At 41.0% G+C, this 24,778-nt stretch overlaps 1 protein-coding gene across 2 annotated transcripts in view; it reads left to right on the plus strand.

Moving 5' to 3' along the window:
* USP6NL (USP6 N-terminal like) overlaps positions 1-24,778 on the plus strand; it is a 288,797-nt gene that overhangs the window by 87,152 nt on the left and 176,867 nt on the right. Inside the window, exon 1 of one of the 2 annotated variants that reach the window (XM_025853520.2) lies at positions 18,681-18,927. The exons of the other annotated variant lie outside the window; for it this stretch is intronic. The gene's annotated coding sequence lies outside the window, so the exon portion shown is untranslated. Of the gene's footprint in view, positions 1-18,680; positions 18,928-24,778 lie in introns of those variants that run through there. 2 annotated transcript variants of the gene reach the window in all.

Raw genomic sequence — 24,778 nt, forward strand, 5'->3', positions numbered from 1 at the left:
TCTGGCTGTAAAGGTTGGTAATTCCATACAAGTGGTAGTTAAAACCATGGTGTGGATGAGATCAGATCAAGACTGTGGGTCGAATGGGAAGAGCTCCCCCTCCTCTGTCCCATTACCAGATACTTTTCTCATATTTCCTGCCTTAGAAACCCTGTACCCTTCATCCCCTCCATTACCTTTCCCCCCATCCAACCCTCTCCCACCTGGCTTGGCCACAGCACCCAGCCTGCTCTGGGTAAGGCAGCAGGGTTTTCTTTCTATGCTGCTGCATCTGGGGAGCGTGCCAGCCTTCTGGCCTTGAAATGCCAGGATGGGGCAGCATTCCCATAGGCCCTCACTGCTGCTTCCTGCTGCTCTGAATTGAGAATAACTCTTTGTCCTACTCTGTGTCACCTGCCATACACCCTGCCTGAGCACCGTAGTGACACTGTTTATGCCTCTGGGTCTCACAGTGTCCCCTGGGAAAACACCTCGTGAGTCCTTGCTTGCAACCTATCTTGCCATTAGCTTCAGACCTAGGCTGGGGGCCTGGGTTCTAGGTTGGACCCTGATTATACTCTTCCTCCTCCTTCCAGACCCCTCCATGACCTCATCTTCCCCACCCCCCCATAGAGTAGTATACAAACCACCTGAGAGCCTAGTCCTTCAATGAAAATTCCCTTACAAATATAAAATCTAAAGGGTTTTAGAGGGGAGGAGATTTTATTTTATTTATTTTTTTAAGATTTTTTTATTGTTATCTTAATCACCATACATTACATCATTAGTTTTTGATGTAGTGTTCCATGATTCATTGTTTGTGCAGAACACCCAGTGCTCCACGCAGAATGTGCCCTCTTTAATACCCATCACCAGGCTAACCCATCCCCCACCCCCCTCCCCTCTAGAAACCTCAGTTTGTTTCTCAGAGTCCATTGTCTCTCATGGTTCGTCTCCCCCTCCGACTTACTCCCCTTCATTCTTCCCCTCCTGCTATCTTCTTCTTTTTCTTTTTTCTTAACATATGTTGCATTATTTGTTTCAGAGTACAGATCTGTGATTCAACAGTCTTGTACAATTCACAGCGCTCACCATAGCACATACCCTCCCCAGTGTCTATCACCCAGCCACCCCATCCCTCCCACCCCCCACCACTCCAGCAACATTCAGTTTGTTTCCTGAGATTAAGAATTCCTCATATCGGTGAGGTCATATGATACGTGTCTTTCTCTGATTGACTTATTTCACTCAGCATAACACCCTCCAGTTCCATCCATGTCGTTGCAAATGGCAAGATCTCATTCCTTTTGATGGCTCCATAATACTCCATTGTGTATATATACCACCTCTTCTTTATCCATTCATCTGTCGATGGGCATCTTGGCTCTTTCCACAGTTTGGCTATTGTGGACATTGCTGCTATAAACATCGGGGTGCACGTACCCCTTCGGATCCCTACATTTGTATCTTTGGGGTAAATACCCAGTAGTGCAATTGCTGGATCGTAGGATAGCTCTATTTTCAACTGTTTGAGGAACCTCCATACTGTTTTCCAGAGTGGTTGCACCAGCTTGCATTCCCACCAACAGTGTAGGAGGGTTCCCCTTTCTCCGCATCCCCGCCAACATCTGTCGTTTCCTGACTTGTTCATTTTAGCCATTCTGACGGGTGTGAGGTGGTATCTCATTGAGGTTTTGATTTGGATTTCCCTGATGCCGAGCGATGTGGAGCACTTTTTCATGTGTCTGTTGGCCATTTGGATGTCTTCTTTGGAAAAATGTCTGTTCATGTCTTCTGCCCATTTCTTGATTGGATTATTTGTTCTTTGGGTGTTGAGTTTGATAAGTTCTTTATAGATTTTGGATACTAGCCCTTTATCTAATATGTCATTTGCAAATATCTTCTCCCATTCTTTTGGTTGTCTTTTGGTTTTGTGGACTGTTTCTTTTGCTGTGCAGAAGCTTTTTATCTTGATGAAATCCCAATAGTTCATTTTTGCCCTGGCTTCCCTTGCCTTTGGCGATGTTTCTAGGAAGAAGTTGCTGCGGCTGAGGTCGAAGAGGTTGCTGCCTGTGTTCTCCTTTAGGATTTTGATGGACTCCTGTCTCACGTTTAGGTCTTTCAACCATTTGGAGTCTATTTTTGTGTGTGGTGTAAGGAAATGGTCCAGTTTCATTCTTCTGCATGTGGCTGTCCAATTTTCCCAACACCATTTGTTGAAGAGACTGTCTTTTTGCTATTAGACATTCTTTCCTGCTTTGTCAAAGATGAGTTGACCATAGAGTTGAGGGTCCATTTCTGGGCTCTCGATTCTGTTCCATTGATCTATGTGTCTGTTTTTGTGCCAGTACTATACTGTCTTGATGATGACAGCTTTGTAATAGAGCTGGAAGTCCGGAATTGTGATGCCGCCAGCTTTGCTTTTCTTTTTCAAGATTCCTCTGGCTATTCGGGGTCTCTTCTGGTTCCATACACATTTTAGGATTAGTTATTCCATTTCTTTGAAAAAAGTGGATGGTATTTTGATGGGGATTGCATTGAATGTGTAGATTGCTCTAGGTAGCATTGACATCTTCACAATGTTGGTTCTCCCAATCCATGAGCGTGGAACGTTTTTCCATTTCTTTGTGTCTTCTTCAATTTCTTTCCTGAGTATTTTATAGTTTTCTGAGTACAGATCCTTTGCCTCTTTGGTTAAAATTTATTCCTAGGTACCTTATGGTTTTGGGTGCAATTGTAAATGGGATCGACTCCTTGATTTGTCTCTCTTCTGTCTTGTTGTTGGTGTATAGGAATGCCACTGATTTCTGTGCATTGATTTTATATCCTGCTACTTGACTGAATTCCTGTATGAGTTCTAGCAGTTTTGGGGTGGAGTCTTTTGGGTTTTCCACATACAGTATCATATCATCTGCTAAGAGTGAGAGTTTGACTTCCTCTTTGCCGATTTGGATGCCTTTGATTTCTTTTTGTTGTCTGATTGCTGTGGCTAGGACTTCTAATACTATGTTGAATAGCAGTGGTAAGAGTGGACATCCCTGCCGCGTTCCTGACCTTAGGGGAAAAGCTCTCAGCTTTGAGAGCTTTTCCCCATTGAGAATGATATTCGCTGTAGGTTTTTCATAGATGGCTTTTATGATATTGAGGTATGTACCCTCTATCCCTATACTCTGAAGAGTTTTGATCAAGAAAGGATGCTGTACTCTGTCAAATGCCTTTTCTGCATCTATTGAGTGGATCATATGATTCTTGTTCTTTCTTTTGTTAATGTATTGTATCACGTTGATTGATTTGCGGATGTTGAACCATCCTTGCGGCCCAGGGATAAATCCCACTTGGTCGTGGTGAATAATCCTTTTAATGTACTGTTGGATCCTATTGGCTAGTATTTTGGTGAGAATTTTTGCATCCATGCTCATCAAGGATATTGGTCTGTAATTCTCCTTTTTGATGGGGTCTTTGTCTGGTTTGGGGATCAAGGTAATGCTGGCCTCATAAAATGAGTTTGGAAGTTTTCCTTCCATTTCTATTTTTTTGGAACAGTTTCAGGAGAATAGGTATTAATTCTTCTTTAAATGTCTGATAGAATTCCCCTGGGAAGCCATCTGGCCCTGGGCTTTTGTTTCTTGGGGGATTTTTGATGACTGCTTCAATTTCCTTAGTGGCTATAGGTCTGTTCAGGTTTTCTATTTCTTCCCGGTTCAATTTTGGTAGCTGATACATCTCTAGGAATGCACCCGTTTCTTCCAGGTTATCTAATTTGCTGGCATAGAGTTGCTCATAATATGTTCTTATAATTGTTTGTATTTCTTTGGTGTTGGTTGTGATCTCTCCTCTTTCATTCATGATTTTGTTGATTTGGATCATTTCTCTTTTCTTTTTGATAAGTCTGCCCAGGGGTTTATCAATCTTGTGAATTCTTTCAAAGAACCAGCTCCTAGTTTCGTTGATCTGTCCTCCTGTTCTTTTGGTTTCTAGTTCATTGATTTCTGCTCTGATCTTTATGATTTCTCTTCTCCTGCTGGGTTTAGGCTTTATTTGCTGTTCTTTCTCCAGCTCCTTTAGGTGTAGGGTTAGGTTGTGTATTTGAGAACTTTCTTGTTTCTTGAGAAAGGCTTGTATTGCTATATACTTTCCTCTCCGGACTGCCTTTGCTGTATCCCAAAGATTTTGAACAGTTGTGTTTTCATTTTCATTGGTTTCCATGAATTTTTTTAATTCTTCTTTAATTTCCTGGTTGACCCATTCATTCTTTAGTGGGATGCTCTTTAGCCTCCATGTATTTGAGTTCTTTCCGACTTTCCTCTTGTGATTGAGTTCTAGTTTCAAAGCATTGTGGTCTGAAAATATGCAGGGAATAATCCCAGTCTTTTGGTACCAGTTGAGACCTGATTTGTGACCTAGGACGTGATCAATTCTGGAGAATGTTCCATGGGCACTAGAGAAGAACGTGTATTCCATTGCTTTCAGATGGAATGTTCTGAATATGTCTGTGACGTCCATTTGGTCCAGTGTTTCATTTAAAGTCTTTATTTCCTTGTTGATCTTTTGCTTAGATGATCTCTCCATTTCAGTCAGGGGGGTGTTAAAGTCCCCCACTATTATTGTATTGTTGTCAATGTGTTTCTTCGCTTTTGTTATTAATTGCCTTATATAATTGGCTGCTCCCATGTTAGGGGCATAAGTATTTACAATTGTTAGATCTTCTTATTGGATAGACCCTTTAAGTAGGATATAGTGTCCTTCTTCATCTCTTATTACAGTCTTTGTTTTAAAATCTAATTTGTCTGATATAAGGATTGCCACCCCAGCTTTCTTTTGGTGTGTCCATTAGCATGGTAAATGGTTTTTCACCCCCTCACTTTAATCTGGGGGTGTCTTTGGGTCTAAAATGAGTCTCTTGCAGACAGCAAGAGGTGGGTCTTGTTTTTTAATCCAATCTGATAGCCTGTGTCTTTTGATTGGGGCATTTAGCCCATTTACATTCAGGGTAACTATGGAAAGGTATGAATTTAGCGCCATTTTATTGCCTGTAAGGTGACTGTTACTGTATATTGTCTGTGTTCCTTTCTGATCTATGCTGCTTTTAGGCTCTCTCTTTGCTTAGAGGACCCCTTTCAATATTTCTTGGAGGGCTGGTTTCGTGTTTGCTAATTCCTTTAGTTTTTGTTTGTTCTGGAAGCTTTTTATCTCTCCTTCTATTTTCAATGACAGCCTAGCTGGATATAGTATTCTTGGCTGCATATTTTTCTCGTTTAGTGCTCTGAAGATCTCATGCCAGTCCTTTCTGGCCTGCCACATCTCTGTGGATAGGTCTGTTGCCAATCTAATATTTCTACCATTGTAGGTTACATATCTCTTCTCCTGAGCTGCTTTCAGGATTTTCTCTTTGTCTCTGAGACTCGTAAGTTTTACTATTAGATGTCGGGGTGTTGACCTATTATTATTGATTTTGAGGGGGGTTCTCTGTGCCTCCTGGATTTTGATGCCTGTTTCCTTCCCCACATTAGGGAAGTTCTCTGCTATTATTTGCTCCAATATACCTTCTGCCCTAGAGGGGAGGAGATTTTAAAAGTAACACATGCTTGCTGCAGAAATCATTCAGATAATGTAACAATGTATAAATAAAAATTGCTAGTATAATTACCCAGAAATCATCATTCTTCACATTTTTAGTAATTTCCTTCCCATGATATATCTTGCATTTATTTTACTTAAAAATAAGATTATACTATACATGTAGATTTTTCATATATGTAGTTTTTAAAAAGTCAGTTTAAAGGTGTATTTCTGTTATTAATAAATATAGATGACATGATTTTTAATGGAATTGCACCTTGTTGGCTGGGTTATTCTCTTTTAATCAATCCTTTACTGACAGGTAGGTGGCTTCCAGTTTTTTATATCATAAACAAGTCTATGCTGAATGGCCCTATACATAGAACTCTGTGGGTTTTATTTGTGTATATGTGTGTGAGTTACTTCCTTAGGAAATACTCCTAGAAAGTAAGTTACTATATCAAACTATTTATACTATAAAATCTAAAATATATTGCCAAAACACCCTTCACTTAAATTCTACCAATTTATGCTCCTGCCAGCAATGTATGGGAGTGCCCAGATCATCATATTTTTGACCTATTCTGGGTGTTTTAAAATCTTCACTAAGGGGTGCCTGGGTGGTGCTGTTCGTTAAGTACTGGACTCTTGGTTTTGGCCCAGGTCATGATCTCAGGGTCCTGAGGTCAAGCCCTGTGTTGGGCTCTGTGCCCAGCATGGAGTCTGCTTAAGACTCTTTCTCCCCTCCCTCTGCCCCTACCCTGCTCATGCTCATGCTCTCTCTTGAATAAATAAATAAATCTAAAAAAAAAAGACTCAGTATGTCAAAACAGGACAACAGTGATTACTGTTATTACTTAGAGTGAAATCAACTGCTGAATGGTTATCAAATCTTTACATCAGGACCCCTTGAGGTGCTTGGCAGAGTGTGGCATCTGGGCAAACCCTTAATCCTACTGATTTGGAGTCTCTGGGGATGATACCTCAGAACCAGCATTTTTCAAAAGCTTCAGGTGAGAATTACCAGATTTGGGGGTGTCTTCTCTCAGGGGTTGCAGGGCTTGACCCTTAAGCCAATTGGAATTACCCATTAGCAACCTGCTGTAGGAGGCCTGGGGCTCTCAGTTGGAACAGAGAATTATATTATACTATCTGGGAAGGGCAACTCAGTAAGCACAATGACTTTATCTTATTAAAACATCAATGGAAGTTCTGTGAGGGCAGGATCCATACGTGTCTTGTTCACCCTTGATACTATAGTGTGTCATATAGTGCTTGGCATATCCGGCGGCTTAGTAAGTATTGGTTGGATTGATAAATTCCCCTTTTTTCATTGCTTTTTTCTTTTTTTTTTTAAGATCTTATTTATTTATTTGAGAGAGAGAGAGAGAGAGAGAGAGAGCAGGAGGAGGGAGAGGGAGAAGGAGACTCTCCGCCAAGCAGGGAGCCTGACGCAGGGCTGGATCCTGGGACTCTGGGACCATGATCTGAGCTAAAGGCAGATGCTTAACCAACTGAACCATCCAGGCGCCCCCATTGTTTTTTTTAATTTTTATTATTTTTATTTTTTTAAAGATTTTATTTATTTATTTGACAGAGAGAGACACAGTGAGAGAGGGAACACAAGCGGGGGGAGTGGGAGAGAGGGAGAAGCAGGCTTCCCGCAGAGCAGGGAGCACAATGCAGGGCTCAATCCCAGGACTCCAGGATCATGACCTGAGCCGAAGGCAGACACTTAACGACTGAGCCACCCAGGCGCCCCATCATTGCTTTTTTTAAAACAGACTTTATATAGGGCAGGTTTAACTCCACAGCAAATGTGAGTGGACAGTACAGAGATTTCCCGTATACTCCTGGCCCCACAAACGCACCGCCTCCTTCATTATCAACATCCCCACCAGAACCTCACTGGGTTCACAACTGATGAACCTACGCTGGGACACCATCATCATCAACCAAGGTCTGTAGTTTACATTAGTGTTCACTTTTGGTGTTATACCTTCCATGGGTTTGAACAAATATATAATGACACGTATCCACACTATAGTACAAATCCTTAAAAACCCTAAAAATCCTGCATGCTCTATCTACTTATCCCTCCTACTCCCCAACCACTGGTGACTGGTGATCCTGTCCTGTCTCTATAGTTTTGCCTTCTCCAGAATGTCATAGAGCTGGAATCATGCAGTATGTAGTTTTTCATTGTTTGTTTTTGAAGAAGTTTTCCTTTAAGTATAAACTTGCCTTCTTATTGTCAGCTTTAAGTTAGGCTCTTTTGCTTCTCAGACCAATGCAAAGCTACATTTTCTGGATTGGGAAAGAGAACTGTTTTCATCTCAGATGCATCCTATGTTACCCCAGGTAACATACGGAAGAAAGGGGTGACTCGTAACAAAAGTTAGGGAGTCGGGCAGGTAAGGGGTTGTATAGCTGTTCTTCTCCAGTCCTGCCCCTTAAAGTACACAGTAGAGGTTTGCCAAGAGAGAGGGATTGGGATGGGAAGGGGGCAGAGATAAGAAAGAAGGAACTTCCAAGTACATTATGGGTAATGTAACATAATTATCTAGTCTCTGCTTTGATTTTAACTTGACAATATTTAGGTCTACAGTTGAGGTAAAGCAAAAGTCATCCATTTTGGTGAAGATAAGCATATTGAGCTTGAGGTAAGTAAAATCTTTAGGCAAAGCTCGTGACCCTTCATCTAAGTAGGGCTAAAGAGTGACCTCTCTGTAGTGAAGTATCTACTGGACTTGGAGGACTTAGAAGAGGGATGGATTAGCTCGATAAGGCACATGGAGATTTCAGTCAAGAGTGTTAACTATGGTTTGAATGCTTTCTTACCTTGTTTCCCATTGACTGTGAGTGAGCAGTTCTGACCCAGAATGTAATGCTTTCCAAAGGCAGATGAGACATTAGAATCTGATGCCATGATGATATAGTTGATAGGTTCTCCACAGGCCTGTGGCCTTCACAGGAGCAACGACATTACTATTTTTCACCATCAAACGACCAGCTATTGCCAGAACAGTGCTGAACACACATTAGATCATCAATATTCAATTCAATATTTGCCAGTTGAATGAATGAATTTCTACAGTGAATATAGCTTATCAAATAGCAAGACTGAGCATTAAAATGAATTTTTCTAAAATTCTTTCATCTCCATACAGTTTTAATTAGAGAAATACTTTTTTTTTTTCCTGAGAATAAGGTCATTTTGTTTTTCTTTTTGCTATTTGTTGAATTAAGTCTAAACTGCTTAGTCAGGTATTTGAAGTTCTTCATTATGATATGCTCTCAAGTTAGCCTACTAGGATTACTAACTTTCACTTGACACCAGTGGTCGAGCTAAAATGGATGATTATTCCCTATTTTTAAAAAATGAGCCTTCCCACTGTTCTGCTATTTGATTTCCTCTGACCAGGTCAAATCCCTTCTCTTCTGTTAAGACTACTCTGAGATTACCTGTGGTGAACATTGTGATGCCCCACCCCCCCATCCCTTCCTGTTTTCTTTGTCACTTGCCCAATTTCCATTTGAGAACCATATCTTCCCCATGTGGGGAGAAGCCCAACGCCATTACTGGTGCAAAACAGCAGTGAAAGCAATTAACATAATCATACACCCTGGCCATAAATCAACATTTATGGATACCCAGTAATGGGTATGGGATTCAGGTCATACCATAGCCAGAGGCAGAGACGAGTGTTAGTTGGGGGTTGCTCACTTTCTCCGATTGAGATAAGGATGCATATAGCTCTGGAAATTGTTGGCAGCCATCTTGGTTGGATGGAGCTGACTTGAGGGGAGGTAGAGAAAGAAGCTGGTCCTTGACAATACCATCAAATCCCACCAAGCCCATCTTCTAGCTGGCTCTCAGTGAAATGAGCCAGTAACTCATCTGTGTTATTATATATATAAGTCAGTTTGAATTGTTTTTTTTTTTTTGTAATTTGAACAAACTCCTCCTCTTCTCATAAACTGGCAATCCAATCTTTCTTCTTAGCACTTCTATAACCTTTCTGTTAGTATATAAGAATAATATACTCTCCTAATAAATAGTATGTGTACTAATAAATATACATATGTATGTGTATTGTCTGCAGATATACATACAATCTAGTAGAGTGATTTGTTCATAGTCATGGCTAAACAAACCCATTTATTAAAGAAACAAATGAGTCTTTCAAGGGTGAGTAAATTTCAATGGTTATAGAGTTAATCTAGGTCAGTGGATTTACCTTATTTTTGTGAAAATTTTATAGTATAGTTTAAAAATCATACATAAATATAAAAGCTAAAACATAAAACTCTTAGGAGAAAACATAAGGGTAAATACCCATGACCTTGGATTTGGTAATTGATTCATAGATATGACAGTAAAAGCAAAACAAGAGAAAAAGTAGGTAAATTGGACTTCATCAAAATAGAAATCCTCTGCCCACCAGAGAACATTACCAATAAAGTAAAAAGGAAACCTACAGAATGGGAGAAAGTATTTGCAAATCTCCTATCTGAGAAGGGTCAAAATACACAAAGAACTTTTACAACTCCGCAACCCAATTTTTAAAATGGGCATAGGACTTGAATAGACATTTCTCCAAAGAAGATACACAAATGGCCAATAAACACGTTAAAAGATGCTCAGCGTCATTAGTCATTAGTGAAACGTAAATCAAAACCACAAGACATCACTTAACAATCACAAGGACGGCTATAATCACAAAAGCAGAAAATAAATAGTGTTGGCAAGGATATTGAGAAATTGCAACCCTTGTCACTGCTGGTAGGAATGTTAAATGGGTCAGCCACTATGGAAACCAGTTTGGTAATTCCTTAGAAAGTTAACATAGAATCACTGTACGATCCCGCACTTTCAGTCTTAAGTGTACATCCAAAGTAACTACGAAACAGGTACTGACCCAGATACATGTACACACATGTTCATAGCAGCATTATTCACTATAGCCCAAAGTTGGAGACAACCCAAAGGTTTATCAGTGGATGAATCAGTGAGCAAATGTGGTATATCCATTCAATGCAATATTATTCAGCCATAACAAGGAATGAAGGACTGGTACATGCTACGATGTGTATACGTTATGCTAAGTGAAAGAAGGTGGACACAAAGATCACATATCATTCCATTTACATGTAACATCCAGGGTAAATCCATAGAGACAGAAAGGTTAGTAGTTGCCAGAGCCTGCGGGGAGAGAAAAGGGAGAGTAACTGGTTACTGGGTGTATAGTTTCTTTTTGGGGTGATGGATATGTTTTGGAACAACATACAGGTGGTGGTTGTACAACATTGCAAATGTATTAAATGCTACTGAATTGTTCACTTTGTTTTTTTAAAAATATTTTTTATTTATTAATTTGACAGAGAGCGAGAGAGAGAAAACACAAGCAGGGGGAGCAGCAGAGGGAGAGGGAGAAGCAGGCCCCTCTCCGAGCAGGGAGCCCGATGCAGGGCTCGATCCCAGCACCCTGGGATCATGACCCAAGCCAAAGGCAGATGCCCAACTGACTGAGCCACCCAGGGGCCCCTGAATTGTTCACTTTGAAATGGTTTATGTGATGCAAATCTTACCTCTACATTAAAAAAATCTTCTATGAATGAGTTAGTAGGAGCAAAACATGCTGACATGTATTTAATACCTGTTACCAAGTACTTTTCAAAATTGAATTAATCAGTACTCTGATTCTGAGCTCAACTTTCAAAATTGATAGGGCAGAAATCCGTGTTACCTGAAGAGTGAGTGGGATGTAATGGAACGTAAGATGGGCAAGCAAGGCTTTAAATAACTTTGCCTCATACAGTGAGAAATTTAATTTCTTTTCAAGGATTTTAGTCAGCGTTTAGTCTTGTGAATGTATCACTGAGAGGGTCTCAATTTGGTGTTAGGATGTTTGCTGTTAATATGTCTAACACTCCAACACATGCTAATCCCCATTTTCGACAAAGAGAGACCAGGCTTCAGGCTCTGTGCCCTCTGTGGGCAATGCTATCTAAGTGGTCTTAATATCATTGTTGTTTTTTGTACGTTTATTTTTACTTTTATCTTCCATTTATGTTACATGACACCTGTTTTCCACTTTAGTGATTTGCATTATACTTTAGATAGTGATGCAAAATTTCCTATTTAAATTAATTTAAGGAGAAATGTGAGTCAACTTAGAGACAATACGTAAATAATAATATGAATGGCATGAGGACTTGGGGAAAAACTTAGGACTCAGATGGGCACTGGCATAAAGAGACACTTTAGATTTGGAATATGAGCACCTGAGTGTCTCACTATGCAGCCAACTCTGGGCACATCACTAAGCCCCTCTGAGCTCTCAGTTCCTGCCTACCTCACTGAACTGTTATGGCCGATACTTTACAACTTTGCAAATGTTAATCATTAATATTAAATTATTTGTGTTGGGTATCATCTGTATTGCAAGGGCTGCATTTCCCAGAGTCCCTTGCCAGCACAGTTCTGGTAAGGTGTCCTGGGATTTGAAAGGCGTAAGGAGCGTCCCTTTCTTCCTCTGGCAGCAGGGGCTGACCTAGGGCTTTGGCAGACGTACGTTTTTCGGTGAAGCGAGACCACAAAGAGTGCCCCTGACAGTTACCAGCTTCTAAGCTGCAGGGGAACTGTGACATCGGCCGTGATTTCATGTCATTTCCTGTCATTTTCTGATTGTGGGTGCAGCGGCTTCCTGACATCGCTCGGGTCCACATCTGTGGTGGACTAACCCAGGACTCAGTGCTGGTCCCCTTCCCCCATTCCCTCCTTCCAAAGATTGTGTGCTTCTGATTCCCTGTGTTAAATATCTTCCTGCTGGTGATACCTTGACTAGTTTCCTGAACCGTAATGGAGATATGGTTAGTTTTATTGAATTTTTTAGAAAGCTTCTGTTTAATAATAATCCAATAAGAGTTAACATTTGTTGAGTGCTTACTAACTACCAGGCATTGGGATAAGCCCTGTACGTGCATAATCTCATTTAGTTCTTTTAAGAACGCTGTGAGGTAATTTCTATTACTATCTTCATTTTGCAGAGGGGGAAACAGGCAGAGGGTTACTCCCTGACCTAGATCTCCAAGGTGACAAACAGTGGAGGAGGGATTTGAACTCAGGCTGTTTGAATCAAGTGTTCAAGGACTCCACACTATATTGTCTCACCCCTGCACAAAAAAATGTTAACTTCAGGTCTCCAGTAAAGTCTACTTCATGTCTGAAACCAGAACTGTTTTGGAATTCAGAAGTTTCGATTTTCAGAAGGGGGACACAACACATATACTTACTACATATTACTTGCGGGGCAGTGTAAATGGGATCTTGGCCAGGACCTTGTAACCAAACACACTGATAGTTCTGTAATGGGATGAGGGTTCATATGAAATAAAATAAAGGCCATAAATAGCCTAAGGCTAAGTCCAGTTGCTACCAAATGAGTTCAGATGCCACACTTAGGGGGAAAAACACTTTTGGTTTTCAGAGCTTTTTAGATTTCAAAATTGTTGATTAGGAATTATGGACCTGCAATCTTCATGAAGTTAGCAAATAGAATAGAGAAGTTGAGTAGATAAAAAAAAATTTTTTGCCATCTATCGTCTCATTTTAAATGAATCTTTAGTACTGGCTACTTGTGACCACTTCTTTCTTTTTTTAGCCAAAGCGTGTGGGCAGAACTTATTTCATGTCTGTCTAAGTCACATTTAATTGCAAGTCCATTTACTTTGCAGACACCAGAAGCTTAAGGTCGTTAATGATGTTTCACATTGTCCAGAGCGTCACCCCACCTCAAAGGAAAGAGCCAGACAAAATCAGCAGAAACATGCTCCGGAGTACCTGAGGATCTCTTATAGTTCACCTTGTTCTTCTATAACTTGACCTTCTTATACCACATTTCTGTTAATTTTGATAAAGTTATTTATTGTTTTAGCTTCAATATAGCTAACTCTAGCTTTAGCACTTTATTTTTAATCAACTTATTCCAGTTATCAATATGTGGGTAGCAAACCACCCTACACTCAATGGCTTAAAACAGCAATTACTTTTTTTTTTTTTTTAGTATTCCAACTACATGGTTTTAGTTGAACAACTTGCTTTACAATCTTATAAAATGTTATCTGCTGATCATGTACATTAGCATCCCCAAGACTCCTCCTTGAAGCAGGTTCCCTGGCCCCATGGAGACCTGTGGACTCTGAACCGTGAATTTTAAAACTAAACATTTTTATTTTGCAGTGATTTTATATTTATAGCAAAGTTGCAAAGATAGTACAGAGCATTCTCCTATACTCCTCAGCCAGTATCCACTGACATTAGCATCTTACAATGGAATGGTACATTTGTTAGAAATAGTGAACCAACTCTGTCAGTTGCAAGCGAACAAGCAGAAGGCAGTTCGAAACAGCAATTACTTTTTGCTCCCATTGTTCCATGGGTTGACTAGGCTCACCCGAAATGTCCTTATTTGGGGTTTCTCATGGGGTCACAGATACTCAAGACATCTGAAAGCTCAACTGTGCTGGATGCCCAGGGTGGCTCACCCACATGCCTAGCAGTTGATGCTGGCATTGGATAGGGGCTCGACAAAGGTTGTCACTTATATGTGACCTCAACATGAAAGCTGAGTTCAGGGAGGGAGGCCACTAAGGGTATTTCAGAGACCCAGGCAAAAGCTGTAGGACCTCTTATCATTCTGGTCTTAGAAAATATGTAGCATTACTTCTGCCCTCTTCTTTTTTTAGATTTTATTTATTTATTTGAGAGAGAGAGCAAGTTGGGTGAAGGGCAGAGGGAGAAGCAGCCTCCCCGCTGAGCAGGGAGCCCGATGCGGGACTCGATCCCAGGACTCTGGGATCATGACCTGAGCTGAAGGCAGACACTTAACCGACTGAGCCACCCAGGCACCCACATCTGCCCTATTCATTTGGTCAAAAGTGAATCACAGAGCCAGCCCAGATTCAAGAGGAGGACGGTATGCAAAGATGTGAACATTGGAGGCATGGGTCACTGGGGGACCATCTTTGAAAATTAGCTGCCATAAACTTTATATAGATTTAGGTACACAAGGGTTTAAAAGTTAATTAAAAAATCATACACACAGAGGCAAAAGTTTTGTCACCCTAAAACAGGGACAAAAATGCCTTGAAGTTGTACTTCATGTGTATTTCAATATCATATAGTACTTTTTAATACAACTCTGTTTGAGGAGATTTAAAAAATAAAGGGCAGGGAACCTAGGAGGTGGTCAAATGGAGACTTCAAGTATGGCAGCTTGAAGTCAAGTGGGGAGAAGCAATTCTCTAAAGCTAGAAAAACATATAATGAGACACTTTCCAAATGATATAGCATCATTGTAGATTTCTGGCAAACCATGGTAACCATTTTGTTGTGAGCCGGGTGGCTGGTGAGCATAGGGGCAGAGGAGATAATGAGAGTCAGCCTTTGTAGCTGAAAAACAGTCATTCTTACTTATTTTTGTTTTGTTTTATTTTTGAGTCATAGACCCTTTCGAGCTTATGATGGAAGTTAGGAAATTTTTGCCGAGAGAAAATGGGTATTTGTATACCTTTGTTCCTCCCTCCCTCCTTCTCATCCTTCATTCTTTCTACAGTTATTTATAGAGCTGTTTCTGTACCAGACAGTGATCCGGACCAAGGGATAAAATGGGGAAGAAGACAGATTAAGTTCCCCAATCTCAGGTCATGCACATTCTTAAGCTAGAAAAAAAGCCCCAGGGGCGTGCTTGGGTGTTGCAGATAGTTAAGCATCTGACTTTTGCTTTTGGTTCAGGTCATGGGATCGAGCCCTGCATTGGGCTCTGCACTCAGCATAGAGTCAGCTTGAGATTCTCTCCCTCTGCCCCTCCTGCTCGTGCTGCCTCTCTCTCTCTCTCACAAATAAAATCTTAAAAAAAGAAAAAAAACCCAAGTATACCAATAAATAAACAAGAAAACTCCAGATAGTTGTAAGTAATGAATGAACTATGAACACAACATCTTGCATACAATTTTATGGGGCTCACATTTCTTCCACAAACTTTTTCCTCACTCTGCATCAATAACTTCTCTTTTGAACCAAAAGATAACTTTTTCATATGAGCAGTGTGGATGTGGCTGTTGGTTATCCATTGTTTTTTTACTTATACCGGGTGCACAGACATTGACTAGTCTGTCTTTTTCCCAATAGTGAAGAACAATTATATGCAGTGTCATTGGAGGTGACTTTCCTAACTAATGGGAAGAGCATCGGTTCCTTATGAAATTTCAGGAAGTACTGCTGCTAGTGAGGATGAAAATGTGCAGAGCAGAATTTTCCATAGCTTTATTACCCCCTTCTTCACCCTCCTCTCCCCTAACCCAGGGAGCTATCCGCTTACCCCGATTAAAAGAAAATTGGAATGGATCGGATAGCCATGGATTCACATTTCAAATTCTCAATTTACAGGAGATTCAAAGGACCTACACTTTCATCCACATTCTGAAGATGACAGTGAAGCATGGATGATTTGGAGGATTTTTTTCTCTATGTTCTTATGTTCTCACCTCAAATTGTACTTCTGGCTTTAGTAATTATAGCATCCTATGGGGGGGGGTTTAGACATGCACTCTTACCTTTGTCAACATTTTAAGTATTTCCATTATCATAACTCACAGCTTTTGCAAAAATGAAATGCAAATATCCCTCTATCTTATTCCATTATAGTACCTGAGGTGTAGTTCTAAACCTTTGGTATTTGTGAAATATTTTAATTGGTAACACAAACTCACTCTGTAGGTCTTTTGACTTTTTGATGCTTTATTGATATCAAGCTTTTACCCTTTGTATTTTAATATCTGGCATTTCACATTGGAATGAATATAAAATGGAACGAATCTAATATAAATATAATTACTTAGGGGTCAGCAAAATATGGCCTTGTGGGTCATACCCATTTATTTCCATAAGTAGGTTTTTAGTGGAATAAAGGCACACTCATCCTGTTATATATTGTCTACAGCTGCCTTCATGTTTACTCTATTTCCCCTTTAAGAAAAAGTTTGCCCATCCTTGTTTAGAGGAAAAATGATTCTATCTTTAAATCCTTGATAATCACTGACGTAAATTCTATGTTTATCGTATGCCACAGATAAGTGAATTTGCATGCCTACCCCAGTGTGAAGCCCTACACTGGGGATATAAAGACAAAAATCTGTGTTTGCCATTTAATAATACCTCCAAGATGCTTAAATATACAAAAATTATGGCAAGCCCGTGAAGTTATACCTACAAACACTGGTTTTATATTGAAGTGAGAGAACTCACTGGTGACACTTTGATTTGGGGGAAAAGGTGGGGATTTCTGAACTTTAACTGTATGATAGAGTCAGACTGCTATTATTGAAGCATAAAATTGAATCAGTGGTGCTCATAATTAGGTCCAAAATAAAGTTTTAAAAAATACCCATATAAGTTATGGAAAAAACGTATCTGAAATTTCCACTTTATTTTGCCAGATAAGCCCGTGGCCAGGGCTGTTCATTCCAAAATTCCATTAACTAGTGACTTGGGGTTCCTGTTTAATGATGTCTGTAGTGATGTCCCTTGAGTAACATTTCTCGTGTGTCTCTGTGGTTCCCAAGGTCTCCTTAAATGATGAGCACTCAGCCACAGACATGGCCATTTAATTCAATAAACATTAATCGAGGGCCTACAATGTGCAAAGCAAACTGCTGGTGCAGCGGGACTACAAAGCTGGATGAGTGGGGGCTCCTGCCTTTCAGAAATTCAGGTATCTCAATCCGGGTAATCGCTAATCGGAGCACTCCAGAACTTTTGTTGGAGAAGCGTTTGGGTGTTGAAAAAGTTTCCCATGTCCTGCCAACTCTTGATCTGTTTTTACCCCAATTCACATATCCAGTTTTGGATCAGCCTTATTAAACACTAGTCTTCACAAATCTGGTTTAAATGAATAGCCAAAGGGAAGTATTAATTTAAAGAGTTTATGTGCGAGTAAGACCAACACTTGTGAGCTACAAGGAGCCTTGGAGACCATCGAAGACCCAGTCTTCCGCAGTTAGTGAAGTCTGCATCCTTCAACAGAGGCTGTGATCCCACTTCCTGTCCATCCTCTGTTTCCATATTGCACACAGCACCCAGTTTTTTGGTGTCCGTTTTCACCAGCTGGAAAAAGAGAATGACAACAGTGCAGAGTTGCCAGCTTTAGTAACTCTGGTTCCTGGAATCAAGGACAGGAAGCCTCTGTTATTTGCACACCCTAACTTTTCTAGCTTCTATTGAATAAATCACTTAACTATCAGCTAATTACGGTGTCGGAAAGTTTACATCATTCATCTTTTTATGGCACCTCTTAATGGAAGACTCTGGAGATGAAAACTCTTGACAATTTCCGTGATACAAAAAAGGAAAGCTGACCTAGAGAAAGATGGGACAAAAGATGAACATTTGGGAAATTTTATGCAGTGATGGGATCTGAAACAGTAGCCTATTTAAAGTCGTGCTGATTTGAACACTTAAAGTTCCTGAAAAATGACAGAAATGTGATTTCTTTAAGAAGCAATAACCATTTTATCGAAGGAACGATCATTTTGCACCCACTAGCTACCCCGCACTTGCTTGTTCCAGGTGATAACCTTGTGAGGAAAGTACTATTATTATATCACTTAACAGATGAAGAAACCAAGGCAAAGAGAAAATTAGTGTCCAAGTTCTGACAGCTAATAAGATGGGCCAGAAATGGAAAACGCGGCCATCTGGCTGCAGAGATCATGCTCTCGCCCACTACTCCCTGGACCTGACCCGTGATCTCACCCTCCCTTGACCTTTTCAATTGGACAGCTTAAGTGGGTCGTTTCCGCGCGGTGCCTCGAAGCCCCGCTTCAGGTTCAGGGTCTGCAGGGCGGAGCGGGTCCTCCTTCCCTCGGCCGCCGAGAGTCAGAGGCGCCGCTTCTCCCCCAGGATCTCGGGGAGCTGCGCCCTCATCCCGCAGCCCTGGAAGCGCGCCCCCGTGGACAGCGCGAACGCGGGAGCGGCGCGCACGTGCCGCCGGGAAAAGGCCGCCCGGCCGCGCCAAGATGGCGGCGGCCGCGGCCGCAGCGGCGACGGTTGGCGGCGGCCCGTGAGGCGGGCGGGGCCGGCGGCGCGGAGGCGGGGTCCCGGGCGAGCCGCCCTGGGAGGCGGGGGCCGTTTCCATAGCGGCGGCAGGAGGTGTCGCGCCGGGGAACTTCCTGGTTCCCGGGCTCGGCTTCGCCGGGATCCTTTTGGAAGGGAAACAATGGGGCGGAGGGCACTGCGGTAGCCGCCGCCGCGCCGGGACCTGCTCGGCTGCCCCGACTCCCCGCTCTGCCCCCTCCCACAGCCTCCGCCGACGGGACCGGCCGGAGGTAACTTCATTTCCTCATCTCCCACCGCAGGGGGCCGGTCGGCGGCGGCGGTCTCCGGGGTTTCCTCCGGGCAGGGACTGGGGTTGGCCCTGGGGAGCCGGACGCCGCCATTCCCGGCCCCGGGGAGGTGGACGGAGCTGCGGCTCCCTGCCTCAGCCCTCGAGGGTCAGGCTCCGGAAACGTGTGCGGGGCCGTCCTGGTGCCCCCTGGAACCTCGATCGTGGGGCTCTGCGGGAGTGATTGGCAGGCTGGCGGGCGCCGTGTGGGGGGCGCTGGGGCGCAGGGGAGGGTCTGTGGGGTACGGTGCGCAGGGGGACCTGATGGCCGGTGAAGGGGGTAGGTGGAAGGAGCCGGGGTCTGCCAGACCCGGGGGAAGGGGGAACCCCGCTGCCTGCCCCGCCCCGGCGGAGCAAGCTCGGGTACCCGGGAGACGTGTCTCCTTTGCAAGTTTCACTTGCGTCCTGTGGAGTCCAAGTGGGCAGGACTGAGGCAAACTTCGTTCCTTTAAATTATTGCCTTCGTGCCGCGGAACTTTGTTCGACTAGGCTAGAGGAGGATGGGGTGAATGAGGGACCTGGAGAGCCTGGAAATCTGTGCGCCTTTGCAAAGTTTGCAAAGTAGTTTAGAGCTAACAGCCGTGTGATGGTGCGGCATATCTAATGCGTGAGAATGGTTGCTCGCAGGTATTTTAATGCCAGGAAATTCGAGGAGTCTCTGAATCCGCATTTCTATAAATTGAAAGACGTTTCTATAAATTGGGGATTAAGCTCTTTCCGCCTCCCCCCTCCCCCCGCCCCTTTCCCCGCATTTTAATCCACAGTTGATTTTTAGTCAGTAGACTTTAACAGCAGTGAAATGAGTCCCTTATGGGACTGGGAAGGATGTTTGAATTGGGGCAATACCCAGTCATGGGAAATAATGGGACACAGATGGGGGGGAAGTGGGGACACGATCTTAAATATTTTGCTTGCTGGTAGAAAGCGATTTTAATCCTATATTAATCCATTTATAAATGGAATTAAGTCTGTAGCTCAGAAAAGTTGAACAGAACTTTTTAGAGATCTTCGTGGCCAATCCCCTCATATGTTGAATCCCTGGGAAGTTCTATTAGAGGGAAGTCAGGGTACTTTTTTCTTTTGTGAAGTCATTTTAATAAGAATTAAGCTAGCCAGCATCAAATGAACCGTGGTTTATTTGCTTTTCTCACTCTCAGACCCTAAAATTAAAAATATTTCTGAGTTTGCCATTTTTGATAATAAAGTTTGTAAACATAATATATGTTTCTACTTAAAACGAATATTGACCCTATATTGTATTCTACATAGGCAATTGAAATATGTCAACATACAAAAGAAAAAAAATTATGCTAATAAAAATATAAATTAACTTTTTAAAAGAAAACCGGTATCCTGAGTTAACAGGAATTCCTTTGCTGATTATATAAAGAATTAGTGAGTCCTCGCAAAGGCATTTGAAGAAGCATCTTTTGCCAAACATTAAGAATTTGGGCCCTGAGTCTTGGTGTTTGTACCTACTTACTGTTTTGAGCTAGCCTGTCAGACTCCCTGGTGTACTTTTTCTGAAAAGGATAGCCCATTACCAATTATAACTGTGTTTTGACATGAAATATCTCCTAGTGAGGACAACTGCCACTGGTTAAACAAGCCAGTAAGTAGAAGTGTCAGCTTTGCCGCCATCTGTTAATTGACGGGTCATCCTTAGCGTTTTTGGGGAACCAAAACAACTTCCTGGCAGGGCGGATTCAATCTGGCCCTCCAGTGCCGAGCAGAGGGTTGTACTGGTCAGTCTTGGCCACCATGTGCACATCTGTCTCGAGTTCCTGTTCTGTTTTGTAGCCTGTGAAGGTGGTTGAAAAAGAGGCCAGTAAATTAAAGTTAGTGGCAAATTGAAAACAAAGTTACTTTGGGTAAAATGTGCTAGGCATGTTAAGGCGGTCTGAAGCTGGCAGAACACTTTGCCACAACATTAAAAGTTTGGGAATTGCTACTTCAGTTAGAAAGAGGCAGGTGATTACATTTTCTGGTTTATGTTTGCAATTTCACTTTAACCATTCTTGTTTTGTTTTAGTGCAATGGTATTGTTATCAACACTATTCTGACCGTTTATTACCAGAAAGTTATAGATTGTCCCTTCAGGGTGATTTTTGAAAGGCATATTGTATTTAGATGCAGTTCACTTGTATTTAGAGTCTCTTTTTTTCCTCCATTAAAAAGTATCTCACTTTTTACAGTGTAAGTCAATAAAAAAATAATATTAATTAGAAAGAAATCTGTCTTCTGCCACATTTCATTATAGTACATGGGGGTCAGAGCTTGGGAATGAGAGTTGCAAACACTTGGATTCTCAACTGGTCTATGCTATTTCCATGTAAATACCTTGATTTTTCATGTCAATAACTTACTTTTTAAAGGCTTCTTTTGGGGCAGAATCATAAATTCAGATTTGTTCATTCAGCAAGTATTTCTCGAGTGCCTTCTGTGTACCTCATGACCTCATGTGAGGTACCTTGTTTTCCACCACAGGGGCATCAGTCCTTTTAAGTAAAGTACGGGGAGCTATTAAACCTATGACTAGGGAACCTAACCTGACTCAGGGGTGGCGGGGCAAGCTTTCCTGAGGAAGTGACTTGTAAGAGCTGAAGGATACGGAGGAGATAGTAGATGAAAAGGGGAGGGCAGTGGGTGAGACACTCTGAGGATAAGGGAAGAGCGTGTACACTGTGCCTGAAGGTTAGATAAGGATGCTTGTGCATGAGTTAGTTCCCCACATGGCTTGGCAGCAACCACGGTTCGTTGTGTAGAGAAGGCTCTTGGCACCATACTCCAGTCATCTGAACGAAGGGCTCAGTCTTGTTCCACAGCCATTATGGAAAGGGAGTCAGTTTAGTTGACCCTAGCCACAGTAGACCTGGAAATGACTCTCTGTACAATTTGATGTCTTTTTTTTTTTTTTTTTTTTTTTTTTTTTTAACTCTGGCACCATTCACTTGTGAGTTTCTGTATCTGAAAGACAGGAATTAAGTGTTAAATATTTAAGATTCTTTGATTTCTTTACAGAGATACTATATGATATGAATATAGCATTTTGATTTAATTTTGCTAGCATTGTTTCTTTGGAAGAGCTTAGGCTACCTCACTTAAAATATCTACTTCTCACAAAATGGTAGTAGCAATCCACCCCCCTCAAAAAAAAAAAAAAAATATATATATAATATAAAAGTGGCAGGTAGTTTCATTTGCCTATAGGAAGATCAGGAGTGACTGGAGTTTCATATCTTGTTTGCTTATGTGGTTTTGGCACTAAATAGATATTTATTCTCTGAAAGAGGTACATGTTGCACCTGTGTCTTGCCGACATTTGTGTGTGTGTGTGTAGAAAAAGTTGTAATTGTATCCTGGAATTTTCCTTTCACTAAATTAACAAGTGAATTAAAAAATATTAGAGTAATGTTTTTCATGAAATAAGTGAAAGAATATTGTTTTTAAGTTTCTTAATATATTAAATTCAATAATTTTATATAAATCAGTAGTGGCAAATTAATATTTTATTATGGAATTAATGCAATATTTATAAGCTAGTTGGCTCTCTGGGCTTTTGCTCCTGTTTCTTTTTATTCGGTTTGGACATTTTAATGCTTGTTAGCATATCTGTAGTAAGATAAGAAAAGAGAAGGTGAAGTAAGATTTTGAGAAGTCAGTCACAATGGGAAAAAATTGAATAGATGTGGTTAAAATTTTATAAAATTTAGGTATATGTGCATTGGCTAGATCTGTGTATTTTGCTTATGACTTATAAAAATGAATTGGCATACAGTAACTATTGACATTAATGTTTAAAAATTTAAAAAATCTCTTTGTCTTACATGTTTCTTTTTTCTCATTGTAGCTTTGTTTTGGATTGTCCTATTAGAGGTTGGTGGGCAGGTTGAGAGGAGAGTGCATGGGGCGCAAGTGGGGGGGGGGGACGGGCAGAGGGAGAGGGCCAGAGAGAATCCCAGGGAGGCTCCACAGTCAGTGTGGAACTAGATGTGGGGTTCGATTTCATGACTCTGAAATCGTGACCAGAGCCGAAATCAAGAGTCAGATGTTTAACTGACTGAGCCACCCAGGTGCCCCTGGATTGTCTTTTTAAAAATCATTATTTCATTTACCTCCTTTTTATTAGCTTGGGATTATGTATTCCTTTGCCGTTCCTTAAGTGTTTGCCTAAGAAATTCTATGTTTTCTCAGCTTATCAGAGTGTAGTATTAATTGAGACTTCCACTCTTTTTTCCAGAGAATGAAACATTTTAAAACATTTAAAAACATTTAAGTTAATTTTCTTTCTTCTTTTTTTAACCTATTTCGTTGTTACTGTGTTTTAAAATGCATATATATTTTAAACCCCAAAGATGTATTTCTGTTGTTAGAGAATTTCTGTTGTTCACTGTTATAATTCAGTTAGACTTACTTCATTTTCTTTTCCTTCATTCCTTCTTGTGTTACTGACCTTCCAACTGAAATAGTTTTCCTTCTGCCTGAAGAATACCCTTTAGTATTTTCTTTAAAATAGATATTGTATTGACAAATTTTCAAACTTTTTATTTGAGAATGTTTTTATTCCACCTGCATTCTTGAAGGATACATTTTGCTAGGTATAGAATTCTAGACTGGGGATACATACATACATATTAGTCCTTTGGAAAAGAGATTATTCTCTAATATTTGGCTTTGTTTCTATTGACAAGTCAGTTATAGTTTATCACTTTTTTATTGGTAATTTGTTTCTTTCTCAGGCTACTTTTGAGATTTTCTTTTGTCTTTGGGTTTCAAATAATCCTCCCCTTTTTTGCTTGGGGTATATACCTTTTGATGCTGCGTCTGGATGTCTTTCATCAGTTTTGGATAGTTCTCAGATATCATCTCTTCAAATATTGCTTCTTCCCATTCTCTTGCTTGCTCTTTCTGGGACTTCAGTTCCATGGTGTCAGAGCTCACTGACTCCTGTATGTATTTCACTTGTCTTCTGTATTTTCCACTTTTTTCTTTTTTTTTTTCTGTTCTGGATATTTTCTTGTGGTCTGTCTTCCAGTTTACTTAAGTTAGTTTTTACCTCTGTCTAATCTGCTCTAAATGTTATTCTCCGGGTTCTTAATTTTGGTTAATTGTATTTTGCACTCTAGAATTTCAGTTTGGTTCCTTTGAAAAACTGCTATGCCACTTTCATAATTTCTAATTCCCTATCAAAATTTTCAAGCTTTGCGCATATCTCTTTGAACAGAGTAAGCTATCCCATAGGTTTTTTCTGTGATCTTTTATTTTTCGAGCGGTCTTATATCCCTGTGTGCCTACTTATCTTTGATTGTGTACTGTTTATTCTATTTGAAAAAATATTTCTAGAAGTAATTATAGATTTAGGTAAAGACTTTTCTAGTTGCTTTTGCCAGGCACTTGGGATTACCTTTATTCAAACTGAGGTTTTTTTGTTTGTTTGTTTGTTTGTTTTGAGTCTATGCAAGGACTGGTTTAGTGTGCTTCCGTGTTATCTCTTCTGGGATTCAGCTTTTTGGGGTCTTATTGTAAAGCAGGGGATGGCTCCCTTGGTGGATCTTGTACTTTGACATTTTGTCTTCCTTCCAGTTTTTTGATTAGGCAAACATTTCCAGGAGGGAAGAAACCCCAGCGTGCCCTGCTCCTCTCTGTTCTCTTGGACTCTGCCTGGTAATTCCTTATTACCTTGTCAGTTCTTTGATTACCATCCTACCCCACCCTTTTTTTTTTTTTAAAGATTTTATTTATTTATTGGAGAGATACAGAGAGAGAGCTAGAGAGCACAAGTGAGGGAGAAGGAG

This window comes from Callorhinus ursinus, unplaced genomic scaffold (assembly GCF_003265705.2).
Source record: "Callorhinus ursinus isolate GAN/ISIS: 27379988/994484 unplaced genomic scaffold, GSC_fseal_2.0 scaffold36, whole genome shotgun sequence".
NCBI classification, from domain to species: domain Eukaryota; kingdom Metazoa; phylum Chordata; class Mammalia; order Carnivora; family Otariidae; genus Callorhinus; species Callorhinus ursinus.